General features: G+C 47.7%; 1 protein-coding gene and 1 non-coding gene across 2 annotated transcripts in view; both read right to left on the reverse strand.

Moving 5' to 3' along the window:
* The window catches only part of DTD1 (D-aminoacyl-tRNA deacylase 1), a 121,902-nt gene that overhangs the window by 45,396 nt on the left and 59,895 nt on the right, over window positions 1-16,611 (reverse strand). The window lies entirely within an intron of this gene.
* Window positions 10,272-10,374, reverse strand: LOC114817288. Its single transcript, XR_003765149.1, has one exon. It is a non-coding gene; the product is annotated as a U6 spliceosomal RNA (small nuclear RNA).

The raw sequence follows: 16,611 nt of genomic DNA on the forward strand, positions 1-16,611 counted from the left end.
GCACATAGTAAGCGCTTAACAAATACCATCATTATTATTCAGATTTAACAACTCAGAAAAACTGTTTTTAGCATTTTGGTTGATACTTGTAAAGCTGCTGTAACCTGCTGAGTTGGAAAAGCGCGGCTTAGTGGAAAGAGCACGGACTTGGGAGTCAGAAGTCACGGGTTCTCATCCCGGCTCCGCCACTTGTCAGCTGTGTGACCTTGGGCAAGTCACTTCACTTCTCTGCGCCTCAGTGACTTCATCTGTAAAATGGAGATTAAGACTGTGAGCCCCACATGGGATAACCTGACCACCTTGTTTCTATAGCAGCGTGTAGCACAAAGTAAGTGCTTAAGAAATACCATTATTATTGAGAAGCGGCATGGCGTAGTGGATAGCGCAAGAACCTGGGAGTCACAAGGTCATGAGTTCTAATCTTGGCTCCACCATTTGTCTGCTATGTGACCTCGGGCAAGTCACTTTACTTCTCTGTGCGTCAGTTACCTCATCTGAAAAATGGGGATCGAGACTGTGCGCCCCACATGGGACAGGGTCTGTGTCCAACCCAATTTGCCTGTTTCCACCCCAGTGCCTGGCACACAGTAAGCACTTAAACACCATTGTTATTATTATTATTATTGAGTTACCCGGAAGACCGGAGTGTGGTCAGTACCCAGGTCCCGCGATGTATCTTTCAGCATGGTTGGCGAAGAATGAACTGTACAGAGAAGCCATGTGGGCTGATGGATAGAGCGCGGGCCTGGGAGTCAGTAGGACCTGGGTTCTAAATCCGGCTCTGCCATCTTTCAGCTATGTGACCTCTGGCAAGTCCCTTCACTTCCCTGGGCCGCGGGTCTCTCAAATACCACGATTATTATTACTAGCTGATGGAAAGGGGTTCTGTTCGATACAGAGATGGATGGGCATCTAATCAAGGTTTTCAAGGGGAAGGGAGATGGGGACTGAGTGGATTTTTTGGGAAAATGACCCGGGCAGCAATGTGAAATGTGGACTTGAGCGGGGAGAGACAGGAGGAGGTAGGGAGGTCAGCAATGAGGCCGATGAAGTAATCAGGGCGGGATAAAAGAGCAGCGATGTGCCAATTTAGATGGAGAGAAGGTGGTGGATTCTAGAGACGGTGAGAAGGCAGAACTGACGGGATTTAGTCACAGATTGAACATGTGCGTTGAATGAGAGATGAGTCGACGATCCCTCTAGACTGTCCGCTCCTTGTGGGCAAGGAACGTGATTACCGACTCGGTCGTGTCGTACTCTCCCAAGTGCTTAGTACAGTGCATTGCACACAGTAAGTGCTCAGTAATGATAATGTCGGTATTTGTTATGCGCTTACTATGTGCAGAGCACTGTTCTAAGCTCTGGGGTAGATACAGGGTGATCGGGTTGTCCCACGTGAGGCTCACAGTTAATTCCCATTTTACAGATGAGGTAACTGAGGCACAGAGAAGTTATACCACTGATTGAAGATAATGTCACAGCTATGGGTTTGTGAGACAGGAAGAATAGCGATGTCTCGTAATAGCAGTAAAAACACTTATTAAGTGACACGGCATGCACCGGGAGAGAATACACGGATGGGAATTAGACACCGGACCTGTCCGTCAAAGGGTCCGTAATCATGGAGAAGTCTGGGGGAGGACAGGATTCGGGTGGGAAGATGGGGGGGTTCTGTTCTGGACATGTTACGTTTGAGGTGTTGGCGGGACATCCAAGTAGAGATGTCCTGAAGGCAGAAGGAAATACAAGACTGCAAAGAAGGAGAGGAGGCAAGGTCAAGATGTAGATTTGGGAATCATCTGGGTAGAGAAGGTCGTTGAAGCCAAGGGAGCGAATGAGTTCTCCAAGAGAGTGGGTGTAGATGGAGAATAATAGGGACCCCGGAACTGAGCCACGAGGGACCCCTACACCTGGGGGAGATGGGAGGCAGATGAGAAGCCCGCTAAAGAGACTGAGAAGGAGCGAACAGAGAGAGAAGAAGAGAACCAGGAGAGGACAGTGTCAGCGAAGCCAAGGGGAGATAATGTTCCCAGGAGAAGGGAACGGTCGGCAGTGTCGAAGCAGATGACAGGTTGAGGAGGATTAGGATGGCTGTTGGATTTAGCAAGGAGGAGGTCGTTGGTGAGGTGTATGTTCTCCTGACAGATTAAAAATGTTAGCCTTGTACCTGACTCGTCTGACGAGACAAGGAGAAGACGTTTCACCGCTGCGATGTCACTATCCTGACTCAGAGTGAAAGGGGGCTCAGCGAAAGCCCATTTCTGCCCCTACTCCGCAGATAACATCTGGAACGGCCATCTGGAACAGATTGGTCTAGCAATCTGGAAAGTGGGACTGGACCCTTTAGAGAGAAAAGTGAGCTACAAATTGGCATTTTATCTGCATTGATATTGATAAAATGACAGAGCAAGAGGTTGTAATATCAAGAGTCAATGGAGATTTTTCTGCTCCTGGGGGCCTTTAGAAACCGCATAAAACCCCATCCACTGAGGATAGGGTTTCAGGTGCTGAACTGACTGATTAGGTAATCCCTTGATATGGCTTTCAGCTCCATGTCTCACTGATAATAATTATGGTATTTGTTAAGCGCTGCTATGTGCCAGGCACTGTACTAAGCGCTCATGAAGAGCCATGGGAAATGAGAAGGGGATCTAAACAGCAACAGTACAACAAGGTTGTTACGGATCAACTGATCGACTTGATTCTCACTCTCCAGAAGTCTCCAACTGAAACCTTTTGGAATTTCCTTTCCTAGCTGGTAAATATAATTTTCCTTTCCCGGGGGGGAAGAAGAGGTTTAAAAAGTCTTATAAAAGAGCCCAAAGGCTCTTGGGACATCAAAGGGCCCTTGTTAACCACCGTTTGGATGAATTAAGTGAAAAGGAATCAGAAACACATGGAAAATACTTCCCTTAAAATCCACATCAGTTTGAAAACAGACAGACCAAAGCGCCATCAGAATGTGCTTGGGATTTTTATCAAATCCAAAATGCCTTAAAAGCAACTGGAGATTTTCAAAAATCCTGGAATACAGCAAGGTTGCCTATTCTATGAGCTCTAAAAGTTTCTTACAAAGATAGTTGCAACCAAATGCGCTACCGTTCAGTGCTTCAAATGGGATATAAACTAAATCCAAAGGGTCCAAAACAGTTCAATACAGTTCACATTAATCCAAGCACTTATTCCGCAGTGATTACCGTTATCAGCCTCCTCGCTGACCTCTCTGCTTCCTTTCTCTCCCCACTCCGGTCCATATTTCATTCTGCTGCCCTGATCATTTTTCTATACAAACCTTCAGGCTATGTTTCTCCACTCCTCAAGAACCTCCAGCGGTTGCCCATCCACCTCCGCATCAAACAGAAACTCCTCATCATTAGATTTAAGGCCCTCAATCACTTTGTTCCCTCGTACCTTACCCCGCTGCTCTCCTACAACCCAGCCACTGTGCTTCGCTCCTCTAATGCCACCCTATTCACCGCACATCAATCTCGTCGATCTCTCCGCGGACCACTCGCCCACGTCCTGCCTTGGGCCTGGGATGCCTTCCCTCTTCATATCCACCAGATGATCACTCTCCCTACCTTCCAAGCCTTGATTCTATTTATTGCTATTGCTCTTGTCTGTCCGTCTCCCCCGATAAGACTGTGACCCCGTCAAAGGGCGGGGACTGTCTCTATCTGTTACCGATTTGTCCATTCCAAGCGCTTAGTACAGTGCTCTGCACGTAGTAAGCGCTCAATAAATACTATTGAAAGCCTTACTGAAGGCACATCTACTCCAAGAGGTCTTCCCAGACCTTCATTTCCTCTTCCCCCCATTCCCCTCCGCATCTCCTTGCACATCTCCTTCCCTCAGCCCCACAGCACTTACGTACATATCTGTAATTTATTTATATTAACGTCTGTCTCCCCCTCTAGACTGTAAGCTCATGGTGGGCAGGGAACATATCTACCAACTTTGTTATATTGTACTCTCCCAAGTGCTTAATATAGTGCTCCGCACATGGTAAGTGCTCAATGAGCACCACCGATTGCTCGATTGATCGATCCAATACAGATTTTATACATGACAAAGGATACCTGCCCGTAGGTCCTCAATGCCTAAGACTTGTGATTCTCATTCTAACCACGGAGAAGAATGGGGTGCAGTGAATGTCTGGAGTTCCTTATTCCCGGAGTTCCTGCTCATGTATTGGGCAGTGAAGTTGTAGGGATTATAAAAGTTCTGGGAAGGGAAACCTTGGTTTAAAACTCGAACGTGATTGTCACGATTTTCCCAGGGCCCAGAGTTACTCTTTGGTTCAGGCGTCTCCCAGGTCCTCACTCCTCAAGAACCCCCGGTGGTTGCCCACCCACGCCTGCATCAGTGAGAAACTCCATACCAACGGCTTTAAAGCCCTCAATCTCCTTGCCCCCTTCTATCTTACCATGCTGATGATAATACTAATGTTGGTATTTGTTAAGCGCTTACTATGTGCAGAGCACTGTTCTAAGTCTACACACAGGGGAATCAGGTTGCCCCACGTGGGGCTCACAGTCTTACTCCCCATTTTACAGATGAGGTCACTGAGGCACAGAGAAGTGAAGTGCCTTGCCCACAGTCACACAGCTGACAAGTGGCGGAGCCGGGATTCGAACCCGTGACCTCTGACTCCAAAGCCCGGGCTCTTTCCACTGAGCCACGCTGCTTCTCTATTGATTTCCTATAACAACCCAGCACAATCTCTTTGCTCTTTTAATACCAACCTGCCCACTCTACCCTGATCTCATCTATCTTGCCGCTGACCCCTCACCTATGTCCTCCCCCTTCATATCTGTCAGATCACCACTCTCCCACATTCAAAGCCTTATCAGAATCACATCTCCTCCAAGAGGCCTTCCCTGAGTGATCCCTCATTTCCACTACTTCTTCTCCCTTCTTTGTTGCCCTTGCACGTGGATTTGTGTACATACACGCAGCTCCATGGCATTTGTGTACATACACGCAGTTCCTTTTAATATCTGCCCCCCCCCCCGGAAAACTGCACGGTCCTTGTGGGCAGGGAACATGTCTAACCATCTCTTGTTGCATCGTACTTTCCAAAGCAATTAGTATAGTGCTCTGCACACAGTAAGCGCTCAATAAATGTGACCGACCGATACGTTCTACCCTATTTGCTGATGTTCGCAAGCATACGTAAGCCCCACCGTTGATTTTTACAACCAATTCCCTCTCCTTCCCCTTATCCATTTATTCCTCTCCCATTCTCTTCAGTGCCCAGCCATATCCTTGGCTATGGGACAGGGCAGGGCAGGGCATCCAGAGAAGCCGCGTGGCTCGGTGGAAAGAGCACGGGCTTGGGAATCAGAGGTCGTGGGTTCGAATCCCTGCTCTGCCACTTGGCAGCTGTGTGACTGTCGGCAAGTCACTTAACTTCTCTGTGCCTCAGATTAAGACTGTGAGCCTCACGTGGGACAACCTGATTACCCTGTATCCCCCCCCCCCAGCGCTTAGAACAGTGCTCTGCACATAGTAAGCGCTTAACAAATACCAACATTATTATAACAAATACCATCATCATCATAGCTGGGGGGAGGCTGGAGAGCGATATCTGTATAAGGAGAGACTGAAAAGATTAGGACTCTTCTGTCTGGAAAAATGAAAACGGAGAGAAGTCCTGATTGAATTCATAAAATTTAGAGATACGACAGACGGAGAAATACCGTTCCCCCAGTCCCCCAACAGCAAGGTGAGGGGCCACCCCTGAAACTAGAAGTTCAAAGTAAGCAAAAAGAAAAAGTTGCACGCAGTGGGTGGTAGTGCATTGGTATGGAATTTATTACCTCAGGAAGCGTGCGCAGACCAAACTACCCGCCCGTTCGAAAACGGGGTTGAACAAATTGATGTAGGGGAAATCTACGACGGGTTTTGATGAGGAAGCGAGAGGTGCTAGACGTTCAAAGTCGTGGGGGCTGGAGTGGGGGGGAAGTGACCATTACGCTGTTCTTTCAAGCATCTTTTGTTGGCCACTGTGGAGATAAAATACCGGGGCAAGACGGATCATTGGCCCGCACCACTATGGCATTATGCTTATGCTCTTACGTTCTCACAGAATAGAGAACAAGTTAAAGCTGTAATCCCATAGCAGTTGGATCTAGTGTCATTAAACACTAAGAGCTTTACCAGACCCCTGTGCTGGAATTATAACCTTGTGTTCTGCGGCGGGGATCGTTATTTGATGCTGCGCACTGGGCTAGAATGTAAGAAAGAAAAACTCCGCCTGCAGTACAGTTGTGGGGAAAATCTGTTCAGCGTTAATTGGCTTAATGGTTGAAGCGCATTATGTTGAGATACCTAGATGTCTGCGGCACACTCTAATGAGCTTATGCAATATACGTTTGGAGCTTTCCTTTGCATCGCCGCTTCATCTGCGCCAGGGAACCGTGCAAATGCAAACGACTGCTGATTCCTTCGAAGGGATGAAGCTTGACCCTGCCTGACGACAAGCACCCCGACGACAGTTAAATCACAACAATAAAAGGGGCCCCTCAAGTCCCTTCTAAGCGTTGACACGTTTCAGGGTTTGAAAAATCAATCGATGGTATTTATTGGACGCTTACCATGTGGAGAGTACTGTAGAAAGCGCTGAAGGAGAGCGAAATAAAACAGAGCTGGTAGCTGCGTTCCCTTCCAGGAGAGCGAAATAAAACAGAGCTGGTAGCTGCGTTCCCTTCCAGGAGCTTACGGTCTAGAGGAGGTGTTTGCATTAAATTAGGGCACTTCGAGGGCACCAAAATATTCAGCCTCTTTTGCCAAACTAGGAAGGTGATTCCCTCCCCACCCACGTGAAGTGGAAACGAGGTGTTTGACGTGTTGGATGAATGAGGTGTCCTCGTGTGCTCCACCTCAGAAAAGGAAGTTCAGCTCACATACTCACAGCCCCGGGAATAAGTCCCACTCTGAGCTCACTGGCGTAATACAATCCAGAAAGGGCTCCCCGAGGTTTTTGATGGGGTTGTATATTTTTTTTTAAACAATTGATGCAAGCGTTGATTTCCACCCTTACACGATCTATCCTGTGGTTAAGATGGAAGTTGAAATAACAGGAAAGGGCCCCGGGTTTGCATCTTCTGCAACTTGCTGTAGTTTTGGCAAGAATGCCTCAGAACAGATGTTGCTAATGAAATGCAGAAAATTGCGCACTTTTTGGAGAAGAACCGACTCACAAAGGTCACTAGCATCCTACTGGGGGCTCTAGAATCAATCCATCATCTGTCAATGGTATTTAGTGCCAAACTGTACTTTCCAAGCACTTAGTACAGTGCTCTGCACACAGTGAGCGCTCAAAAATACGCTCGAATGAATATTTAGTGAGAGTTTACTGAGTGCAGAGCACTTTAGTAAGCACTTGGGAAAGTGCAAGAGTTACTAAACATGATCCCTGGCCTCAGAAAAGCTGATAATCTAGTGGAGGAGGGAGATATTAAAATAAATTATAGATAGGAAGAATGGATAGAGCACAGGTGTGGGAGTCAGAAGGACCTGGATTCTAGTCCCAGCTCTGCCACTTGTCTGCTGGGTGACCTTGGACAGGTCACTAAACTTCTCTGTGCTTCAGTTACCTCACCTGTAAAATGGGGATCGGGACTGTGAGCCCCACATGGGACAGGGACTGTGTCCATCTTGATTGGCTCGTATCCACTCCGGGGCGCACTCCCTGGCACAAAATAAGCGCTTAAAAAATACCATTATTACTATTAATTCTATAGGACTCTCTCACCTATTTGACAGAGTGCTCTGAACATAATAGGCACTGAATAATTACTCTTGATTGACCCCATTCCCGCCTTCTCCGATTGCCCTTCATAGCTCATCTTGTAACCCTGAAAAGTTAGCAAGTGTCGCGGAGCCAAAAAACTGGAACGGTCGCTCCTGAAGAGCCAGGGTTAAAAAAGGAGCTCTTGGCTCAATATTGCTAAAACTGCCGTTTCCCGATTTCCCAGTTTCGGGGAGCCCCGCCCGGGCCAAACAGGATGCCTGCCTGAAATTGCTCAAGGCCCCAAACCGGTCCCCTGTACCAAGAGTAACCACCGGCTGAAATTCCACGCCACGGCCCACCCGCCCCTAACGGCCCCGACCTTCCCAGCCAACGCCTCGGTGCAACACCCACTGCCGGGACCTCATACAAACGAGCCCCGGGGATGAGGAGGAGCCGTGGGGCCCGGGGTTCTAATCCCGGCTCCGTCACGTGCCTGCTCGTTGACCTTGGGTAAGTCACTTCACTGGACCTCAGTTGGGGATTCTGTTCTCCCTCCTACTTAGGCTGTGAGCCCTTTGTGGGACAGGGACCCTACCTGACCGGATAAGCTTGTATTATCCCCAGCGCTTAGAGCCGTGCTTGTCACATAGTAAGCGCTTAACAGATACCACGATTATTATCACTGTTATTAATAATAATAATAATGATGGAATTTGTTAAGCGCTTACTATGGACACAGCACTGTCCTAAGCACTGGAGGGATACAAGGTGATCAGGTTGTCCCACGTGGGGCTCACAGTCTTCACCCCCATTTTACAGATGAGGTAACTGAGGCACAGAGAAGTGAAGTGACTTGCCCAAAGTCACACAGCTGACGAGTGGCGGAGCTGGGATTCCAACCCATGACCTCTGACTCCCCAACCCAGGCTCTTTCCACTGAGCCATGCTGCTTCTCCAATAATAACGCTGGTATTTGTTAAGCGCTTGCTATGTGCCGAGCACTGTTCTAAGCGCTGGGGTAGATACAGGGTCATCACGTTGTCCCACGGAAGCTCACAGTCTTCATCCCCATTTTACAGCTGAGGGAACTGAGGCCCAGAGAAGTGAAGTGACTCACCCACAGTCACACAGCTGATAAATGGCAGACCCGGAATTTGAACCCATGACCTCTGACTGCCAAGCCCGAGCTCTGCCAAGCCCGAGCTCTTTCCACTGAGCCACGCTGCTTCTATTATTCACACTAATACTACTACTACTAATAAAAATGGTATCTGCTATGCATTTACTATGTGCCAGGCACGGTCTTAAACACTGGAGTGCTACCAAGCAAATCAAGTTGCAATCCCTGTCCCAGGAGGGGCTCACGACCTTACTCCCCATTTTACAGATGAGGCACCTGAGGCACAGAAAAGTGAAATGACTAATAATATTAATAAGCATGAGATGCTTGGGGTGATTTTCCACCATCGCCGGCTCTGGTGATGCTCACAGGAAATCCTAATCCCTGCCGCGGTCTAGCGGGCTGACGGCTGAGCGTCCGAACCTCAGCTGACGATCCAATGTGCCCCGGCAGACCCCAAAACCTGAGAAGGCCCGAGCACGGACTGCCCAGAGCTACGTGTCACCTTCGTCACTCTTCAGCTGCCGTGAGTCCGCCCGCCCCCGCCAGCTGCCACAGGGACGTCACCCAAGGCCCCGAGATTTGCCGTCGCTGAGGTTTCGAGGCCCAAGATGCCCTAAGATGGCCGCCTTCATCTCCGCTGTCGCTCCTCTGCACGTCTCTGTACTGAGTTCAACTCTGGAATATCAATCAATCGAGCGAATCAATCGCATTTATTGAGCGCTTTCTGTGTGCGGGGTGCAGTACACAGCGCTTGAGAGAGTACACCATAACAATCTAACAAACACATTCCCTGCCCACAGCGCGCTTACGGTCTAGGCGGGGAGACAGGCATTAGTATAAAGAAATGAATCAGGGATACAAAAGTAAAGGCTGTGGGGTTAAGGGAGGGGTGAATAAAGGGAGCAGATCAGGGTGACACAGAAGGGAGTGGGAGAAAAGGAAAGGAGGGTTGAGTCGGGGAAGGTCTCTTGGAGGATATGGGCCTTCAGTGAGGCTTTCAAGGAGAGATCCGGCCTTCCCAGGTCTCTCTTCTGACCCAGAATAGAAATAAAGTGCTTTTCCCAGCTTGAAATGGCAAATTTATGTCATGGTCTTAATGCTCGCTCGTTAGACCGGTTGCCCCCCCCAAAATCACTTAGGTGCCCTCTCTTGGGAAGAAGGCCTTTCATTCATTCAATAGTATTTATTGAGTGCTTACTATATGCAGACCACTGTACTAAGCACTTGGAATGGACAAATCGGTAACAGATAGGGACGGTCCCTGCCCTTTGACGGGCTTACGGTCTAACCGGGGGAGACGGACAGACAAGAACAATAGCAGTAAATAGAATCGAGGGGATGAACATCTCATTAAAACAATAGCAAATAAATAGAATCAAGGTGATGTATAGCTCATTAACAAAATAATAGAAAAATATGGAACGCTTCACGAATTTGTGTGTCATCCTTGCGCAAGGGCCATGCTAATCTTCTCTGTAATAATAATAATAATAATAATAATAATGTTGGTATTTGTTAAGCGCTTACTATGTGCCGAGCACTGTTCTAAGCGCTGGGGTAGACACAGGGGAATCAGGTTGTCCCACGTGGGGCTCACAGTCTTAATCCCCATTTTACAGGTAACTGAGGCACCGAGAAGTGAAGTGACTTGCCCAAAGTCACACAGCTGACAAGTGGCCGTAGCATTCCAATTTTAGTATATGTGCCTTCATCTGGACCAGGTGGTCCGAATGCCGGTCTGATGGAGTGCGTCCCTCTCCAGGGACCTCTCCATGCACCGAAACACCAATGGAAAACTTCAAGTCAGTCGTATTCGTCTTTCAAATTCTAACCAGCTCTTGGTAGCTAGACAGTCATTAAAATACTCACCGTAAAGGCACTGAATTCATTGTAATTCATCATCCCTTCGACATTTCCACCCTCCTTAGTACTCTGGTAAATATCAATCAGTGGTACCTATTGAACGCTTACTGTTCGCAGAGCACTGGGCTAAGTGCTTGGGAGAGTACAATACAACAGAGTTGGTAGACGCGATCCCTGGTCGCAAAGAGTCAGTCAATCGTATTTATTGAGCACGTACTGTACTGAGCACTTGGGAGAGTATAATATACCACTACGACAGACACATTCCCTGCCCACAACGAGCTTACAGTCTAGAGGGGGAGACAGACAATACTATAAAAAATTAATTTACAGATATGTAAATAACCGCTTTGGGGCTACGAGGGGGTTGATGAAGGAAAGGAGCGAGTCAAGGTGACGCAGAGAGGGTGGGAGAAGGGGAAAAGGAGGGTTAAGTCAGGGAAAGTCAGCCTCGTGGAGGAGATGTGCCTTTGATGAGGCTTTGAAGGTGGGGAATAAATAGCTTACAGTCTGTATTCACTGCTGTGCACACAGTAAGCGCTCAATAAATACGACTGATTGAATGAATGACTATTGACCCACTTTCTTTACTTGTGACCTCTCCAGTTGTCAATGTTTTTATGTTTGTCTCCTCCATTCGAGTAGAAGCTCCTTGTCATTGTGTACTGCTCAAGCACCTAGAACAGCACACTGACCAATCGTACTTCCTGAGTGTTGGGTGTAGAGCACAGTTTTAAGCACTTATAATGTTAATAATGTTGGTATTTGGAAAGCGCTTACTATGTGCCGAGCACTGTTCTAAGCGCTGGGGGAGATACAGGGTAATCAGGTTGTCCCACGTGAGGCTCACAGGTAATCCCCATTTTACAGATGAGGTAACTGAGGCACAGAGAAGTTAAGTGACTTGCCCACAGTCACACGGCTGACAAATGGCAGAGCTGGGATTCGAACTCATGACCTCTGACTCCCAAGCCCGTGCTCTTTCCACGGAGCCACGCTGCTTCTCTACAACATCAAAGAGTTTGTACAAACATTTCCGGCCCACAGCGAGTTTACAATCTAGAGGAAGAGGCAGACATTAATAAAAATAAACGAAGGAATTACGGATATGTCCCTAAGTGCTGTGGGAGGGATAAAAAAGGGTGCAAATCCAAGGTCAAGGACAACACGAAAGGGAATGGGAGACGAGGAAATAAGGGTTGAGGCAGGGAAGGCCTCTCGGAGGAGGTGTGCTTTTAATACAGCTCTGAATGTGGCAAGAGCACGGGCTTGGGAGTCAGAGGTCACGGGTTCGAATCCCCGCTCAGCCGCTTGTCAGCTGTGTGACTGTGGGCAAGTCACTTAACTTCTTTGTGCCTCAGTGACCTCATCTGTAAAATGGGGATTAACTGTGAGCCTCACGTGGGACAACCTGATAACCCTGTATCCACCCCAGCACTTAGAATAGTGCTCTGCACCTAGTAAGCGCTTAACAAATACCAACATTATTAATATTATTATCATCTGTCGGCTATGAGGAGGGAGGACGTTCCAGGCCAGAGGCAGGATGTGGGTGAGGGGTAAAAATATAGATCGCTTCATGAATTTACTTGTCATCCTTGGGCATAATGTCCACCACACGCAGTGGGCGCTCAATAAAGGCTACTAAAGAAGATGGACAGAAAAGAGGCCAGAAGAAGTTGACTGACGGAGCCGGAAGTGGAGCGGAAACAGTGGCAACATAAGTAAAGAAGAAGAGGATAAACCAAGCTGCAGTAGAAACCCTGAGAAAATGCATATCAATCAATCAATCAATCAATGGTATTCATTAAGCGCTTATTGTGTGTAAGCGCTTAAGTACCAAAAAAAATAAGATGGCGGTCTAGAGATGGGGATAGGAGGAGTGGAGAAAGGGAGAGGCAAAGAGCTGTGGATTGTGGGAGAACTTAATTAGGGAAGAGGAACTCCTGATCTTCCTCTGAGTATGGCCAGAGTAGCACGATTGTTGGACCTAATAATAATAACAATTAATAATGATGGTATCCGTTAAGCTCTCACTCTATGCCAAGCACCGTTCTAAGTGCTGGGGTAGATACCAGCTAATCAGGTTGGACACAGTCCCTGTCCCACATGGGGCTCACAGTCTTAATCCCCCTTTTACAGATGAGGTAACTGAAGTCCAGATAATAATGATGGCATTTGTTATGCTCTTCCTATGTGCCAAGCACTGTTCTAAGTGCTGGACGGGGATACAAGATAATCAGGTTGTCCCACGTGGGGCTCACAGTCCTAATCCCCATTCTACAGATGAGGGAACTGAGGCACAGAGAAGAGAAGTGACTGGCCCAAAATCACAAAGCTGATAAGTGCCGGAGCCGGGATAATAATTATAATAATGTTGGTATTTATGAAGCGCTTACTATGTGAAAAGCACTGTTATAAGTGCTGGGGCAGATGCAAGGTAATCAGCTTGTCCCAAGTGGGGCTCACAGTCCTAATCCCCATTCTACAGATGAGGGAACTGAGGCACAGAGAATAATAATAATGATGGTATTTGTTAAGCGCTTACTATGTGCAAAGCACTGTTCTAAGCGCTGGGGGATACAAGGTGATCAGGTTGTCCCATGTGGGGCTCACAGTATTAATCCCCATTTTCCAGATGAAGAGAAGTGACTGGCCCAAAGTCACACAGCTGATAAGTGCCGGATCCGGGAATAGAACCCACGACTTCTGATTCCCAAGCCCGGGCTCCTTCCACTGAGCCACGCTGCTTCCAAGGTCACACAGCAGACAAGTGGCGGCGCCGAGATTGGAACCCTCGTCCTCTGACTCCCGAGTCCTTGCTTTTGCCAACAGGCCAAGCTACTTCCCTGACACGGCGACTGCCCCAGGGCCCTTAAATACTTAAAGAAATCCAGACTAAAGGATTTAGGACTAAAGCTCCCAGAGGAGTGTGGCAGGACCCTTACCAGATTGTCTGATTTATTGCTAAATTAATAAATTAAAATTAATAACTAAATCAATAGTTCATATATTTATTTTTATTGCTATTGCTCTTGTCTATCCGTCTCCCCCGATTAGACCGTGAGCCCGTCAAAGGGCGGGGACTGTCTCTATCTGTTATCGATTTGTACATTCCAAGCGCTTAGTACAGTGCTCTGCACATAGTAAGCGCTCAATAAATACTATTGAATGAATGAATGAATGAATGAATGAATGAATGAATGAATTTAACAGATCACAGGTTTGGAGTCCGGGCAGCTCCGAAGACGCATACTTTCAGCCCAGGATCATGAGTTACAAAAGTCTCTGGGGTTTGAAGAACCCCATCCTGTCCTGACAATTTACCAACAGTGGGTGAGTGGGGAGAAGGAGAGACGTGCGAGGGGCATTTATTCCGTCGCTGGGCCACCTCCTTGGGTCACTTTGGTACCGTTACTTCAGGGTGACTGCAAGTAAGGGACTTGGTTTCAATTCAATGGACGGAGACGGATCAGGGCACCAACCAACCAGCAAACAGAGGGACAGTCACGTCCGGGGGGGGATGTGATAGGTGTCTTCCAAAGAGCAGGACGAGCTATTTAATAGTAATAATAATAATGATAATCACAGTACTTAAGTGCTTACCATGTACCACGTATTGTTCTAAGCACTGGGATAGGTACGAGTTCATCCATTCAGTCGTAATTATTGAGCGTTTACCGTGTGCAGAGCACTGTACTAAGCACTTGGTGATGATGATGGTGGTGGTGGAATTTGTAAGCGCTTACGATGTGCCAAAGCACCGTTCTAAGCGCTACGGTAGACACAAGTTAATCAAGTTGACCCACGTGGGGTTCACGGTCAATCCTCATTCCACAGATGAGGAACTGAGGCACAGAGAAGTGAAGTGACTTGCCCAAAGTCACACAGCTGACAAGTGGTGGATCCGGGATTAGAACCCATCACCTCTGGCTCTCAAAAAAAAAAATTGTTAAGCCTTTAGTAGGGGCCAACCGCTTTTCTGAGCGCTGGGGTAGATACAAGATAATCAGGTTGTCCCATGTGGGGTTCACAGTCTTAATCCCCATTTTAACTGAGGCACAGAGAAGTGAAGTGGCTTGCCCAAAGTCACACAGCTGATTAGTGGCAGAGCCGGGATTAGAACTCATGACCTCTGACTCCCAAACCTGGGCTCTTGCTACTATGCCACGTTGCTATAACTATAAACACAAACATTTCCTGCCCGCAACGAGCTCACAATCTAGAGGTGATCTGGTTGGACACACTCCCTGTCCCACATGGGGCTCACGGTCTAAGTAGGAGGGAGTAGGATTTAATCCCCATTTTGCAGATGAGGAAACTGAGGCCCAGAGAAGTGACTCGCCCGAGGTCACACGGCAGACAGGTGGCGGAGCTGGGATTAGAACCCAGGGCCTGGGTACGAAGTGGAGTCAACACCCAGCTTGACCCAGCAGGAGTAATTTAAATCTGGAGGGGCAAAAACAGCTCTTGTCTTTTGGAGGGTTATGTTCCCTCCAGGCGTCAGAAAAATAGGGTGTCGGGAAGGCAGAACGTACAAGTCAACTTCTTCCTACTTCCACCGTGGGCATGAAATCCCACAGAGCTCGAAGAGTTGAGGGAGTGTGAAAAGGCAAATTGAGTCCAGTGTGGGTCCCTTTTTTAAAAGCACAGCAGTTTGGAGGTGTTGACTGACCAGGTAAAAACAACCGGCTGCGTGGACGGGACAAAATACACGCGACGTCACTAAAAACAACCGGCTGCGTGGACGGGACAAAATACACGTGAAGTCACACGTGCTGATTCATTTCCCGCTAGCGGTATCTCTGATCTTTGTGTTGCTGTTAGTGGAGAGGCTCTCAGCCCTATGCCCTGATGGGGAGTGATGAATGCATCACCTCAGAATTGCTTTCTCCGCTGAGAAGTTTCTCACTGCACCCAGGATCAAAAAGAACTCAATTATAAGGGCCCCCGCATCCATTTAAAGGCGTAAATACTCCTCGGCACTAATTATGGGAGGAAGCTCCGCAGTTACTTCATTCTGGGATATTCACCCAAGGAAGCGCTTGCCATCTGATACACACCACAGAACATAAGTAAAAGATCACTGGTGTTTTGACCGACTGCGAAAAGACATGATTATGAATCAATTTCCTTGGAGACGGTTTATTGTTCCGTTGTTTAGCGATTACGGTTCGTTTTCCACACGGAAATAAATCCCAGATATTTTTCGCTATTTCCAAGTACCCCTCCCCTGAACCGACGAGTATCTTCCCAAACTAAAAATGCAAACTAAAACCCACCCCAAAAAAAACCCCCACTGCCTCGCTGACAAGTTGACAGTCCGTTAACTGAAATCACAGCAAGAACCAGCAAAGTTCACCGCGAGAAAACAGCTACCTAAGAGGAGTGTTTTTACTATGTCGCGGGAAAGTGCTCTCTCCCTCTCCTCAGTCAATCGTTTGGGCGCTAGGTGCAAAGCACTGTACTAAGCACTCGGTACAATAGAATATAACAGACACATTCCCTGCCCACATCGAGCTTACAGTCTAGAGGGGAAGACAGACATTAATATAGATAAATTAATTACAGGTATGTATGTAATAATAATAATAATGATGGCATTTGTTAAGCGCTTACTATGTGCAAAGCACTGTTCTAAGCGCTGGGGGATACAGGGTGATCAGATTGTCCCATGTGGGGCTCACAGAATTAATCCCCATTTTCCAGATGAGGTAACTGAGGCACAGAGAATAATGTTGGATTTTGTTAAGCGCTTACTATGTGCAGAGCACCGTTCTAAGCGCTGGGGTAGACACAGGGGAATCAGGTTGTCCCACGTGAGGCTCACAGTCTTGATCCCCATTTTCCAGGTGAGGTAACTGAGGCACCGAGAAGTGAAGTGACT

This window comes from Ornithorhynchus anatinus, chromosome 1 (genome assembly GCF_004115215.2).
Source record: "Ornithorhynchus anatinus isolate Pmale09 chromosome 1, mOrnAna1.pri.v4, whole genome shotgun sequence".
NCBI classification, from domain to species: Eukaryota; Metazoa; Chordata; class Mammalia; order Monotremata; family Ornithorhynchidae; genus Ornithorhynchus; species Ornithorhynchus anatinus.